Source organism: Dermacentor variabilis, chromosome 3 (genome assembly GCF_050947875.1).
Source record: "Dermacentor variabilis isolate Ectoservices chromosome 3, ASM5094787v1, whole genome shotgun sequence".
Taxonomy (NCBI): domain Eukaryota; kingdom Metazoa; phylum Arthropoda; class Arachnida; order Ixodida; family Ixodidae; genus Dermacentor; species Dermacentor variabilis.
Window position 1 is genome coordinate 222,350,899 of NC_134570.1, and position 14,090 is coordinate 222,364,988.

Consider the following 14,090-nt stretch of genomic DNA (forward strand, 5'->3'; position numbering starts at 1 on the left):
ATGGACGAGACAGAAGCTGAGGAAGCGGCGGCAATAGAAAGCGCGAAGTTGAAACGACAACCAGCGCCCCCGGCCACGGTCCCCGCCCCCTTGCAGCGGGCCGTTACTTCGTTGCCTAGCGAGCAGTAGCCACCGCAAGAAAGGCAGCCTGACCTGTCAAAGGACGCGCTGCACCGGTCGAAAGAAGCCAGGGAAGGCTCAGCAGCAACGACGGACCCCAACGCGCCGAGCGCAATGAAGATCGACGTGACTACATCGTCGAATAAGCGGGTGCACATCGAGACGGTGAAAGTCGACGACCCGAGTGGCGGCCTGAATGCCGAGGAGCCTCCTGCGAAAGCGGCGCCGGTAGGACGTCCGCCATTCAGGCCGAAGCTCATTGTTCCCCCAGATAAATGCGATGCGGACATGGCTCCGAAATAGGCGCTGGGGTCTCCACTTCACGTGTGTCTGTGCAACATGTCGTGTAAGACTTTCAAGCGCGTGAACGGCAATGGATCGTCGCGCCCGCATCCTTCCGTCGAAGAAGGTGCAGATGGGCCAGACAGAACACTGCAAGGAATGGCAGATTGCAGTGAAACGAATGCTGTGCGGTCATGTACAGAGGTGAGCGCTGTATGACAAATTTAGGCCTCACATAATATGCACAGTAAAACTGAAAAGCCAATGCGAGTAGCCACACTAAATGTCAGGGGCTTAGCGGCCCGGAGAAGGCAGTACCAAGTGAGCCGCCTGCTTTCGGAAAATGATTTAGATCTAGTCGCAGTGCAAGAAACTAAAATCGAAAGTGAGGATCAGACGGCCCGCATGGTGGAAACCTTTCGAAGGCGCTACAATGTTTGCATTTGTCATGCTGTGGGCACATCTGGTGGTTGCGCGATATTCATTCGTGATAACATAGGCATCTCGGATGTGAGCATTGTTGTATCGGAAGCAGGACGCTTGCTTATTATAGACTTTTATTTTCTGGTCAGCCTTGGAAAGTGATCTGTGTTTATGCACCGAATAACGAGACTGAGCGCTTAGCCTTCTTCGAAAGAATCGAGCGTTATTTGCAGTGTTCGAAACGTATTGTTATGCTTGGTGATTTGAATTGTGTGCTAATGTCAGAGGACAGAGCTAAAGTTGTACCTAGCCGCGACAAAAGTGCAGAGGTACTGGATGCACTAACCCACGAGAATGATTTGGAGAACCTGGGCTGGCTGCTTTGGAATGGAAATCGGCCCGTGTTTACGCACATCCAGCGTGGAAGCAGTGCGCGGCTCGATAGAGTGTACGCCACGGTTGACTTTGTGTGCATGCGTACGTATGAAGTAAAGCATGTCTCTTTTAGTGATCAGTCTTGTAACGGTCACACTTGGTGGGAAGAAAAAGATAACGCAATTCAAGTGGCAGTTATGGAAGTTTAATGGTAAACTACTGGGTGACGAGATATTTATCGAAAAAGTAAAGAAAAAAATAGAAAGCATAGCGGGCATTGCAGCAAAGTAACGTGCGGCTGAATGGGACCAATTCAAGAACGAAGTCAAAGTGATAGCTATCGAAGGGGGAACACTGCTCAGTCATAAAGAAAGAAAAAAAACCGAGGAATTGCAATGCCAGCTTGATTTTATGATCAGCATGGAAGCCTTACATCCCGGGATATACAGTAAAGACATCCGTGAAGTTAAGGGCGAGCTCGAGGATATGGTCTTCGAAAAGTATCGATCAGCAGTAATAAGGGCGCGAGCCGAGAATATCTGGATGGGGGAAACTCCTAATAAGCGCGCATTGTGTGACGAAAGAAGATATGCAACACAAAATTAAATCAGAGAAATTACGTATTTGAACAATATTACCAGCGACATTAAAGAAATTGAACGTGCATTTGTCCAGCGCCATGAGAACTTAATAGGTGTAAAAAGAAGTGGGAGCATTCCGCTGGGACAGGATACCCTTGATTTAATGCCAAGGTTAGATGGTGTTACTCGAGCGCTTTTGGAGAAACCCATTAGCGCAGACGAAATAAAACAGGCGATAACTAAACTAACGCTGGGGAAGACACCTGGGCCAGACGGCCTCGGTGCCGCATTCTACAAAGCTTATGCCGATGAACTGGCGCCCATTTTACATGCAGTCGTCACGGAGGCGTACGAAACGAAAGAAATGCCGCTTTCTTGCCGTGCTGCTCACGTGGTGCTGATTCCCAAAACTGACGACCATGCTACGCTGCTATCTGTGGGTGCGTACCATCCGATAACGCTCACGAACGCTGACTACAAAGTTTGGCAAAACGACTGCAAAGCGTCATCAAATTTCTTGTCGGACCACACCAAACATGCGGCATAAAAGGTCACTCTATCTGTACAAATGTGCATGTAGCCCGTATTATTCTTGATTGCTGTGACATTTTTGGTGGACGGGTCGCTATGTTGCAACTGGACTTAGCAAAGGCATTTCATCGTGTGTCGCATGAAGCTCTTTTTTGTATCCTTGAACATGTTAACATAGGCACAGTTATACTCGATGGCCTAAATATGATGTACAATGACTGCATGGTAAACATCGTGCTGAATAAGACACTGACAACATTAAACTAAGATCATCAGTAAGGCAAGGTTGTCCACTGTCACCGCTGCTCTTTGCAATTTATTTAGAGCCCTTCTGTTTATCTCTAATAAGCAATGGAAAAATCGATGGTTATAAGCTTGAATCATCCCGAGGTAAAGTGCTTGCATATGCTGATGACGTCGCAGTCGTTTGTACAGATCACCAAAGTGTACTAGAGGCGATAAGTGAGGCTAAAAGATATTGCAGGGAAACCGGCTGCGAGATCAATTGGGACAAGAGTATTGGCTTTTGGCACCGAAGCTGCGACATCACACCGTCTGTCTGAAAATTTACAATGGACCGTGTCTTTTCGAAATATTTGGGTGTGTCGCTTGAGCACTACGAGAGTACCGCGCAATACTGGGATGATGAGACGTCGCATCTAAAATAGAAAACCGGATGATGGAAAGGTCGTGATTTATCAATGTTTGCAAAGGCAACTGTTTGTAATTTATTTTAATTGCCAAAGAGTGGTATGTCCTCCACTTTTTGTCGATGAGCCGTATGAATGTACAGAGAATGCACAGAGTATTTGCTGTTTTTATCTGGGGTTTCACTTGGGAAAGGGTCAGCCGAACTAACTTGCTTCGTTCTGTTCGAGATGGTGGTCTTGGATTGTCGCATTTATTCTTACGACTGATTGTTTGTCGTTTTGTCTTCTTACGAGACCAAAGTGATTCATTCTTGCGTACGATGATCTAGGTTCGTTTGAAAAGCGTTCTGCCTGAATTTATTGTGTCTAGTGCACAGCCTGTAAACTATCGGCTTAAAGGCTACTTGCGGGAGGTAGTCGACTCCCTTAGAATATTAAAAGCTCGGTTTTCCCTTCAGTACCAGAGCACGGTAACAAGAAAGAAACTTTACAAGAATTTAGTTGAAGTTATGATGCCAGTGCCTTTGTACCGAATGAAATACTATGGATGCCCAGGACAAGATGTTTTAAAAAGAGTTAGGATGCCAGTGAGAGCAAGCGTAAAGTCGTTCTTGTTTAAATTGCATACATGTACGCTTCCAGTCAAAACATGGATAGCCGACAAAGGAATATTTGTACCGTGGACGACAAAATGTGTGCTATGTAACAAGCCGGAGACCATTGAGACGTTTCCTGCCGGTAGACAGCGATCAGAGCTTTCCGTACGACATGATAATGCTCCTGTGCCTGCGTAGTCATTGGAAGACACGGATGGCGGTAACACACGCTAATGTGAATGACCGCTCAGCATGAGAAAATTTTGTTGAGAGCATTATTTTCATTCGTGAGATATATCGTGTACAGGCAGATCCTCCTGGCTGGTTGGGTATTGATGAATTGTTGAAGTTCAAGGAATTTTAGCTTGTCACGTTGGTCCCAGTAGGCCAACGTGTTTTTATATATGTATGTCATATTGTGAATAAAAAAAATAAGTCCGCGCGGCCTAATGGATAAGGCGTCTCACTTCGGATCAGAAGATTGCAGGTTCGAGTACTGTCGCGGACGTTCTCTGAATGTTTTTTTTTATTTACACCTTGAAGAACACGTATTAAACATTTGTGCACCACCGAGGTGCACTTGTCCACGTAGCCTCATTTTGCTTCCGGCAGCCGAGCTGAGCGGTCAGTAGAATCATGGGCTCCAGTGGAGCAGCGACGGCGGCCACTTTTGGCCGCGGAAACAGGCTCAACGATGATTTTCCGCAACTGCCTAAAGGACAAGTGGTGATTACATTGCACGGTGATCTACGTGCCAAACCGTACAAGGTGGAAGATTTCAGAGACGCCCTTCTGCAGACGGGCCTGCTGCCTGATGTGGATTGCATAGGGGCGTACCAAATCAACCACGTCTGGGCGGTGACCCTCAGCGATGCCAATGCCACGAAAAGGCTCCTTGCCCTAAAGTACTGCAAGTAAAGGGACGGCGGTGCCTCATCGTTGACCCGCAGGACCAGCAGGTGAAGATTAGGCTTCACTGGTTGCTGTACGGCATTGCCGACGAGGACGCTGGCGGCTTTCGGCAAGTTGGAGGAGGTGATCCGGGAGTGGTGGCGCGTTGAAGGCATGGGAACCAAGACCTCAACGACCAGGACCGTCCTTCTCAAACTGACGGGCAGCGTAAAGGTGGAGGACCTTCCTCATCAGATCCGCATCGGCGGTGAGTTGGCCCTGGTCATCGTTCCTGGTCGACCGAAGTAGCGCCTGCGCTGTCATGGCAAAGGACACGTCCGCCGAGAGTGCAGAGTCCCCCGCTGTTCCCGGTGCAGACGTGTCGGCCACGTCGACACTGACTGCGTCAGGTCCTATGCCAGTGTGACAGGCCCACCAGCGATTGAGGAGGCGGCAGAGCACGTGATGGACGTGGTCGAGGCGGAGGAAGCGGCTAAAGGAACCGGTGACATGGTGTCGACAGCGACAAGTGGTGGGACGGCGACTCTGGAGGTAGACGGCAAAGCTGCTGAGGCTACTCAGAAGCCGAGTAGGGCGGTACAGGTCGCTATGACTGAGGGCCAGGCGCCGGGAAGTGTCAGTGAAGACCCACCTGACGACGCGACAGCAATGCAGCAGGACGAGGGCGTCAGCGACGGCAACGGTACTGTGGCTCTTGCTGCTTCCGTCAAGCGCACCCACGACCAGACGAAGGACCGCGAGGATCGGGCGACCAGTACCAGCGAGGGACCGCCGACGATGGCGCCTCATGTGAGGTGGATGGGCTACAAGCCAAAGCCCGGCGTACCGCCTGAAAAGAAGCCTGTCCACAAAGCGGCCATGCCTAAGGACAACAACAAGCCGGGAGGTCCCGGAGGCGGCTAGCCGAGGGCTAGTCGTGAGCGGTAAGCACCATGCTCCGGGCCTACTTTTCATTTAGATCAAGATGGCTCAACTACCGTCCCTTAGGATTGCCACATTAAATGTGAGAGGGCTGGCGGCTAGTCGTAGGCAAAGTCAGGTCCTACGGTTGGTCACTGACCACTACATAGACGTACTAGCCGTCCAAGAAACTAATGTTGAAGGAAAAAAGGAGACCGGAAGCATGGTGCGACGATTCACGACTAGGTATTTTGCGGTGGTTAGCCATGCATTAGGCACGGCTGGAGAGTGCGTTCTTCTTGTGAAAAAGCTGCCTGGACTGTAGATTCAGAGTATTTGTTCGTGTCATTCAGGAAGGATTGTTCTTTGTGATATTGTTATGTGTAATGCTGGGTTCCGCGTCATATGCGTATATGCGCCGAATTCAGTAGATGAGCGTGCCCTTTTCTTTTCCAACTTTTCGCAGTATGTTCGATGCGATAAGCGCGTTATGCTGTTAGAATTTAATTGTGTAATGAGCGCTAGAAACAGAGTCAATAATGCTGGTGTGCGTGACAGAAGCAGCGAAGCGTTGTCAAATCTAATTAATGAAAATGAACTAGACGATGTTTTTGTATGTCTGGAAGGGGGGCGTTAAGTGACTTTTACATGTTTTCAGGGCAGCAGCCATGCGCGTTTGGACCGAATGTACATGTCATTGGACACAATTACTAGATGCCACGGTTGTGTAATACCAGTGCCATTTTCAGATCACTGCTTGGTAAAATGTAACGTAGGTATACGGAAAAGGAGACATGTGTTTAACTGGGATATGTGGAAAAGGAATGCCTTGTTACTAAATGACCAGCCCTTTTTACAGGTAGTACGGGATGCGGTTAATGAAGGTCAATGTGAAGTAGCGGGAACAATCATCGAGAAGTGGGAATGTTTTGAACAAAAGGTTAAAATGAAAGCGATAGAAAGATCGAGTTGTAAAAATTTTGAGAGGGAAAAGAAAGAAAAGGGTTTAAGAACACTGCTTGGGCAGCTGCTAACGCTTGAGTGCAGAGCGTCTGGTGCGTACAAAGACGATGTGCGAAACGTCAAAGAAAAAATTGGAGGACGCTTAAGCTTCGCCTTCAAGAGTGGAACGCGACAGCGTTCCCGTCGACCCGCCAAGAGGTATTGGGCTACGGCGCAGCGACAACGCGCCCCGCATCGGACGCGGTGAGCGTCAAGCAACGCAGCGTTCGGCGCGACAACGAAATGCGCGCCTCAGCAAGCGACGCACGCCTGAGCCTTCTAAGGTAACACCGCGTTCACTAGAGGCGCTTTTGTACCGCTTTGAAGCATCGAACTCGTGGCTCAGTGGTAACGTCTCCGTCTCACACTCCGGAGACCCTGGTTCGATTCCCACCCAGCCCATCTTGGAAGTTGCTTTTTATTTATGAAGTGCCTGCCGTGATTTATCGCTCACGGCCAACGCCGCGGACGCCGACGCCGACACCGACGCCGACGACACCGGCTTTTCTGCGACACGAGCTCCTTAACGCTATCGCGTTAAAACCAAATGTTTGACAAGGAACGCTATCAGGGTGCCATCGTGCAAGCACGAGCAGATGCACTAGCGACAGGGGAGACGCCTACGAAAGGGGCGCTCGGTTTAGAGAAGGCGTATGGACGAATAAACCATATCGACCAGATCTTAGTGAACGGGAATGTCGTTTAAGACAGTGATAGCATTCGGCGCGCCTTTTTTGAGTACTACCAGTCGCTCTTTGCATTTCAGGAAGCGAATGTTGAGGGTTTTAAAGCAGGTTTTCTGCATCGCATGCCACGGTTGAGTGATGACGTTAAAGAGTGAGTAGAAGAAAAATTAATGGAGAGAGGAGGCAAAAAGGCAATCGACCATTTGAACTTGGGTAAATCACCGGGACCTAATGGACTCAGCGCGGGTCTATACAAAGCTTTTAAGAGAGAGCTCGCGCCTTTGCTAGCACACGCATTTAATGATGCATAAGATAAGAAATCATTACCACCTTCCTTTGTAAGAACGCACACCATTCTAACGCCGAAGAGCGATCAAATAGACAAACTCAGATTCGTGTCATCCTATAGGCCCCTTTCACTAACAAACGTCGATTATAAAATATTTATGAAGATTTTAGCGACCAGACTTCGAGGCATCATAAAGGAAATATTCGCAGACCCTGAAACTTGTGGTATCAAAGGGCGATCATTTTTTTCGAACATCCATAAAATGCGGTGTGTGCTCGAGTGCTGTGATGTCATCGGTGGCGAAGTTGCAGTTCTTCAGCTCGATCTCGAGAAAGCGTTCGATTGTGTCGCTCACGTTATTTTGTTTGCCATCTTGGATCATGTTGATGTCGGTTCCATCATCACCGGAGCCTTGGCGTACCAGAACTGCAGTGCAAGGTTAATTGTTAATAAGTCTCTGGGGGCCCCCATTATCACCATGCGTTCAGTCCGCCAAGGCTGCACCCTCTGTCCGCTGTTATTTGCTGTCTACGTAGAAGCAATGTGTGTAGCAATTAATGAAAATGACGGACTACGTGGTTTCAGATTGGCAGCGACCGAAGTGAAGTTGCTCGCATATGCAGATGACATTGCAGTGTGTTGCACTGACAAACCGAGTGTAACGGAAACAATATCTGTAGTAAAACAGTTTTGTGACGTAACGGGTTGCAGAGTAAACTGGGGCAAATCGCTCGGGCTGTGGCATGGGGACTGGTTTTCTGCACCGGACTATTTCGCGAACGTGAACAGGGTGAAAACTCAGACGAGGTATCTTGGTGTTCCCCTCGACAGGTACAATAGCAGCGACGAATACTGGAGGAACCAAACCAATGAACTGAAAGAAAAAGTAGACCAGTGAAAAGGTACTAACTCGTTCATTTTTGAAAGAGTGACAGTTTGTAACGTGTTTTTTATCACTAAGTTATATTACGTCTTGTAAACGCTGTATTGCTCTAGAGTAAATGTGCAAAGGCTGCACAAAGTATTTGCGGTTTTCATCTCGGGTTCAACATGGGGAAAGTGCAGCCGAACAAATTTCTTCCGAAGAATGAAGGATGGGGGTGTGGGCCTGGCGCATCTTTTTGTTCGTCAAGTTGTAAATCAATTTTTGTTTTTTTCGCGATGTGCGCAACCCTTTTCTGCGCACCGTGTGTCAGCTAAGCTTGAGTAACGCTTTGCCGGCACATGTTGTTACCACGGCAAGCATGACGGGAACGCTGCGTGGTTACTTTAAGGAAGTGGTCGACCGTGTACGTTTCCTTTCTGTTCGTTTTACAAATGATTACCTTTGTGAAGCGAAAAGGAAAACTTTCTATAAAGATGTATGCGACATTTTTTTCCCAGTGCCCTTATACAGAGCATATAGAGTGGAGGGCCAGGACAGGACGTACTTAAACGAGTAAAACACATGCAGGTGCCACCAGGCATAGAGACCTTCTTTAAGCTACACACCGGAACGCTCTCCGTGAAGATGTTTCTGGAGGAACGGGGTTGTCTCGTGCCTTGGGGGTCGTACTGCTTGATATGCAAGAAGCCCGAAACTGTAGATCACGTTTTCCTACATTGCTGAGCGGCAGTTTTCTTCTGGGACGTCTTAAACCGAACGCTGAAGAAAGAGCTACGAGTGGACCTCCAAGGGGTCAGGTATCTGGCCATTAAGGATGACGGCGGGGTTCCATACGACTTTGTTATGTTGAATGCTCTCCACTGTATATGGTGGGCTCGTATGGCAGGGTAACATACTGACGCTAGGCCAGCTCGTGCTAATTTCAAAGACTGTATGTCGCGATTTATTGAAATGCAGAAAATATAAAAATGCGTACCGGATTGGCTGTCGAGGCTGAACCCTCCAGAGCCACGAAGGAATTAGTTTGACAATGCCCGTCCAATATGGACAGCCGCTCTATTGTGCGGTTTCTTTCCTTACATACCATCCGCTTTTTTTTTCAATGGTTGGAATTTGTGATACATTAGTGTGCGGTAACTGTATGGTCTGCGCAACGTCGATGATCGGCAATAAGTGAAAAACATTCCACGTGGCCCAATGGATAAGGCGTCTGACTTAGGATCAGAAGGTTGCAGGTTCGAGTCCTGTCGCGGACTGTCTCTGGATATTGCCGCCAGGTGTCACGAGCCAGCGCTGAAAAAAAGAAGTTGCGACTGGAACACGCGCTCAGCAAGAGACGGGCGCTGAAGTAGAAGAGGTAGAAGCTGAGGACGCCGGCTTAAATTATTGCACGCCATCTTGTTCAACCGCCTCCCTCGCCGACGCCGGGTACATCGTCTATTGTCTTTTCGTGACAAAACTGGTGGAGGTGCTGGGTACGATTTATCCGATGCCACAAACCCCTCCTGGTAGCAGGAGTACCAGCCCTATCCTAGTGGACACCCCTGTTCACCGGGCAAGCAGGAGAATCCGAGGATTGCCTCCGGAGCTTGATCATCTCTCCGCAATAACATCGACGCCCCCACACACCGGTATGGAAGGAACGTCGACGTCCCTACCGACCATTAGGCAAGGTACGGCCACAACGGCAACGCAGTATCTGCTGCAGAATCTCCGAGTGCCGAATGTGTTCCACGGAGATATCTTCGAGGATGTAGAAGACTGGTTGGTCCAGTTTGAGCGCGTTGCCGAGATAAATGAATGGAGCGACGTGGCGAAGTTAAGGAACGTCTACTTCAGCTTGGAGTACGGTGCCCGCACTTGGTACGAGAACCGAGAAGGGCTCATCAAATCGTGGCTTGATTTCCGTCGTGCCTTGCTGGATACCTACACCAATGCTGATCGCCGCGAACGAGCCGAACGGGCGCTCCAATCCCGAATTCATCTGCCGAACGGGAGCGTGACGTCGTACGTCGAGGATATGACGCGCCTCTTCCGTCGGGTGGACCCAACCATGTCCGAGGAAAAAAAGCTGCGCCATCTAATGCGGGGAGTTAAGGAACAGCTATTTGCTGGCCTTGTTCGAAGCCCGCCGAAGACCGTGGCTGAATACTTAACTGAAGCCACCACGACTGAAAAGATGTTACACCAGCGCTCAACTTTCTATGACAGGCAATTGAACCCAACTTCACCTTCGGACCAGCGCTCAGCCCCGCATGACAGGTACGCGAACGCTGCTTCACTGACGGACGCGATTGCCTTTGGAAACGTGGACGTTCTCCGAGATCTTATCCGCTCTGTGGTGCGTGACGAGCTTCAACGGCTCACCTGCCCGCCTCAGCCCACGCTAGGTTCCATTTCTGCCCTTGTGAGGAACGAAGTGCAGCAAGCGATCCGGTGTCCCGTTCCTAACAACAATGCGCCGCCTGTGACAGCACAGTTGCAGCGGCCGTCGTATGCGGAAGTTTTGAGGCGAGTCCCTGTCCAAGCTCCGACCCATTTCGACCCCGCCACGCCTTACGCCGCGTCATACGTCCCGCCGCTCCCATCTGTGCAACCAATCCAACATATGGAGGATCGTCGCCCACCCGAAAGGAAATCTGACGTCTGGCGTACCCCGGACAGAAGGCCTCTGTGCTATCATTGTGGAGAAGCCGGTCACATATACCGCGAGTGCCCATACCGCCGTCTCGGACTGCAAGGTTTTGCCGCGGATTCACCAAGGCCCAGATATGGTGAAAGGCCTAGGGCGATTGAAGAATACTTGACCCAGCAGAGTATGCCACTGTTCCCGCGGCGGCAGTCGCGCTCGCCGTCCCCCAGGCGTTCTTCCCCCGCTCCTAGAAGCCCTACAATGGCAGCGCAGGGACGATCGCCAAGCCCTCGCCGGGGAAACTAAGAACAGCGACCTACGGGGGCGAGGCCGCTGATAATCGCCCTTCCGAAGACCTCCCATCGACGCCAGCACGGTCTATTCAGCACGACTCAACGAAGACAGCAGCCGAACTCAGCGACAGACTCTCGCTCGACATACCTGTTGTGCTCGACGGCCGCCACGTTAGTGCTTTATTGGACACGGGGGCTGACTACTCAATCTTGTGCGGAAAACTAGCGACGGAACTTAGAAAAGTTATCACGCCTTGGTCTGGAGCGCAACTTCGTACTGCTGGCGGGCATGTCGTCACATCATTGGGCATGTGCACGGTCAGAGTACAAATTCGTGGGTCCACGTTTCCTGCCAGCTGCCTTATACTCCGCGATTGTTCTCGGGACCTTATCTTGGGCGTCGACTTTCTGCGAGAGTATGGTGCCATTATAGACCTCCGGGAGCGCACAGTGACTTTTTCGACAGAAAGAGCAACGAACAACCGCGACAATTGCCGACGTAACGCGCTTCGAGTTTACGCCGACAGTGTAACGGTACCACCACGCGCAAGTGTCATGGTAATGGTCGTATGCGACGATCTGCGTGACGGCGAAGCTGTTGCAGAAGGCAATTCCTCCCTTATGCTGACACACGGTGTATGTGCAGCCCGCAGTCTGATTATGCTTCGAGGTGGACTTTCGGCGCTCCTCGTGACGAATTTCAGCCAGGAACATCGGCACCTATTTCGTCGTACTACTATTGCTTTCGCTGAGCCCATAGCAGACGTTGCTGAATGCTGTGCGTCTGTGACGAAGGAGAACCCAGCTCAGACACTCAGCAATATTGACATCAATTCAGACCTTTCGGAGGAAAAGCAGGAAGCGCTGCGTGAGTTGCTCCTTCGGTTCAAGGAGTGCTTCGCATCTTCTTCTAAGGTACGCCAGACGTCCATCACGAGACACTGAATAATCACGTATGACGATGCTCGTCCCATACGACAACTGCCTTATCGCGTATCGGCGAAAGAGCGCAACGTGATTAATGCACAGGTGAAAGAAATGCTTGACGATGACGTCATACAACCATTCCAAAGCCCTTGGTCATCGCCGGTGGTCCTCGTCAAAAAGAAAGACGGAACGCTTAGGTTCTGCGTTGACTATAGAAAGTTGAACAACGTCACAAAAAAGGACGTTTATCCGCTTCCGCGGATCGATGATTCGTTAGATCGACTCCGGCGAACCAGGTATTTTTCATCCATAGATCTGAAGAGCGGATATTGGCAAATCGAAGTTGACGAACGAGATCGCGAAAAAACTGCCTTTGTTACCCCAGATGGACTGTACGAATTTAAAGTACTTCCATTTGGCCTGTGTTCTGCACCGGCCACATTCCAGCGAATGATGGACACTGTTCTGACGGGTCTGAAGTGGCACTGCTGTTTAGTATACTTAGATGACGTCGTCGTGTTTGCGGCGACCTTCGAAGAACATCTGAAGCGTTTAGAGGCGGTACTTGAGGCGCTCCGCTCCGCTAATCTCACACTAAAACCAGAAAAGTGTCACTTCGGTTACGAAGAGCTGAAGTTCCTCGGGCATGTCGTGAACGCCGACGGCGTCCAGCCTGACCCAGACAAAACATCTGCTGTTGCTGCTTTTCCGACTTCTCGTGACAAGAAAGCAGTACGCCGCTTTCTCGGTCTGTGTGCGTACTATCGTCGCTTCATCGCCAATTTCTCGCGCATCGCTGAACCACTCATACGCCTAACGCGAGAAGACACACCCTTTGTTTGGGCGGATGAGCAGGACGCAGCTTTCACCGAGTTACGGCAACGCCTGCAGGAATCACCTGTCCTCGCTCACTTTGACGAGGACGCTGACACCGAGGTGCATACCGATGCCAGCAACATCGGTCTTGGCGCTGTACTCGTTCAACACCAGGAAGGCGTCGAGCGAGTCATCGCTTACGCCAGTCGCACCCTTTCACGCGCCGAAATCAACTACTCCACCTCAGAGAAAGAGTGTCTAGCGGTTGTGTGGGCCATCATGAAATTTCGGCCTTATCTCTACGGTCGCCCTTTCAAGGTGGTGACAGACCACCATTCCCTGTGTTGGTTAGCCAACTTACGAGACCCGTCCGGGCGACTTGCTCGATGGAGTCTCCGTCTGCAGGAGTTCGATGTTACCATCGTCTACAAATCGGGCCGAAAACACGAAGATGCCGACACGTTGTCGCGCGCTCCCGTCACAACTTGCGATAAGGACATGGACGAAGACGGCGCATTTCTTGGTGCCCTCACCGCATCAGACTTGATCATACGGCAGCGCGAGGACGCCGAAATACGCCCTCTCATCGATCACCTAGAAGGCAAGAATGCTTCAATCCCACGACATATTTCTCGCAGTCTCTCGACCTTCTGCCTCCCACAGGGCGTCCTCTACAAGAAAAACTCGAGTGCCACCGACAAAGAGTATCTATTGGTAATACCTGCCGCCCTTCGTGATGACATTCCCCTAGCCTGCCATGATGAGCCCACGTCTGGAAACTTGGGATTTTCACGCACTCTTGCACGAGTACGCCAAACGTACTACAGGCCCAGACTTTCTACCACGGTGAAGCGTTACGTGCAAAGCTGCCGGGAGTGTCAACGCAGGAAGTCGCCGTCTTTGAAGCCCGGGGGGTTACTCCAACCCATCGCACCACCTAGCGCGCCGTTTGATCAAATCGGCATGGATCTTCTGGGACCCTTTCCCTTGTCAGCCAGCGGAAACAAGTGGATTATAGTCGCCACGGACTATCTAACACGCTACGCCGAGACGAAAGCTGTACAACGTGCCACGGCCTACGAAGTTGTCCAGTTCTTTATCGAGCACATAGTCCTCAGACATGGTGCCCCCTCACATGTCATCACCGACAGAGGCACTGCCTTTACAGCCCAACTTATAGAGGACATAT

General features: G+C 50.4%; 1 non-coding gene across 1 annotated transcript; it reads left to right on the top strand.

The window, feature by feature from the left end:
• The first annotated feature begins 9,416 nt into the window (after positions 1-9,416).
• On the top strand, positions 9,417-9,489 carry TRNAL-UAG (transfer RNA leucine (anticodon UAG)). The gene has a single exon. It is a non-coding gene; the product is annotated as a tRNA-Leu (tRNA).
• Positions 9,490-14,090: the final 4,601 nt, after the last annotated feature.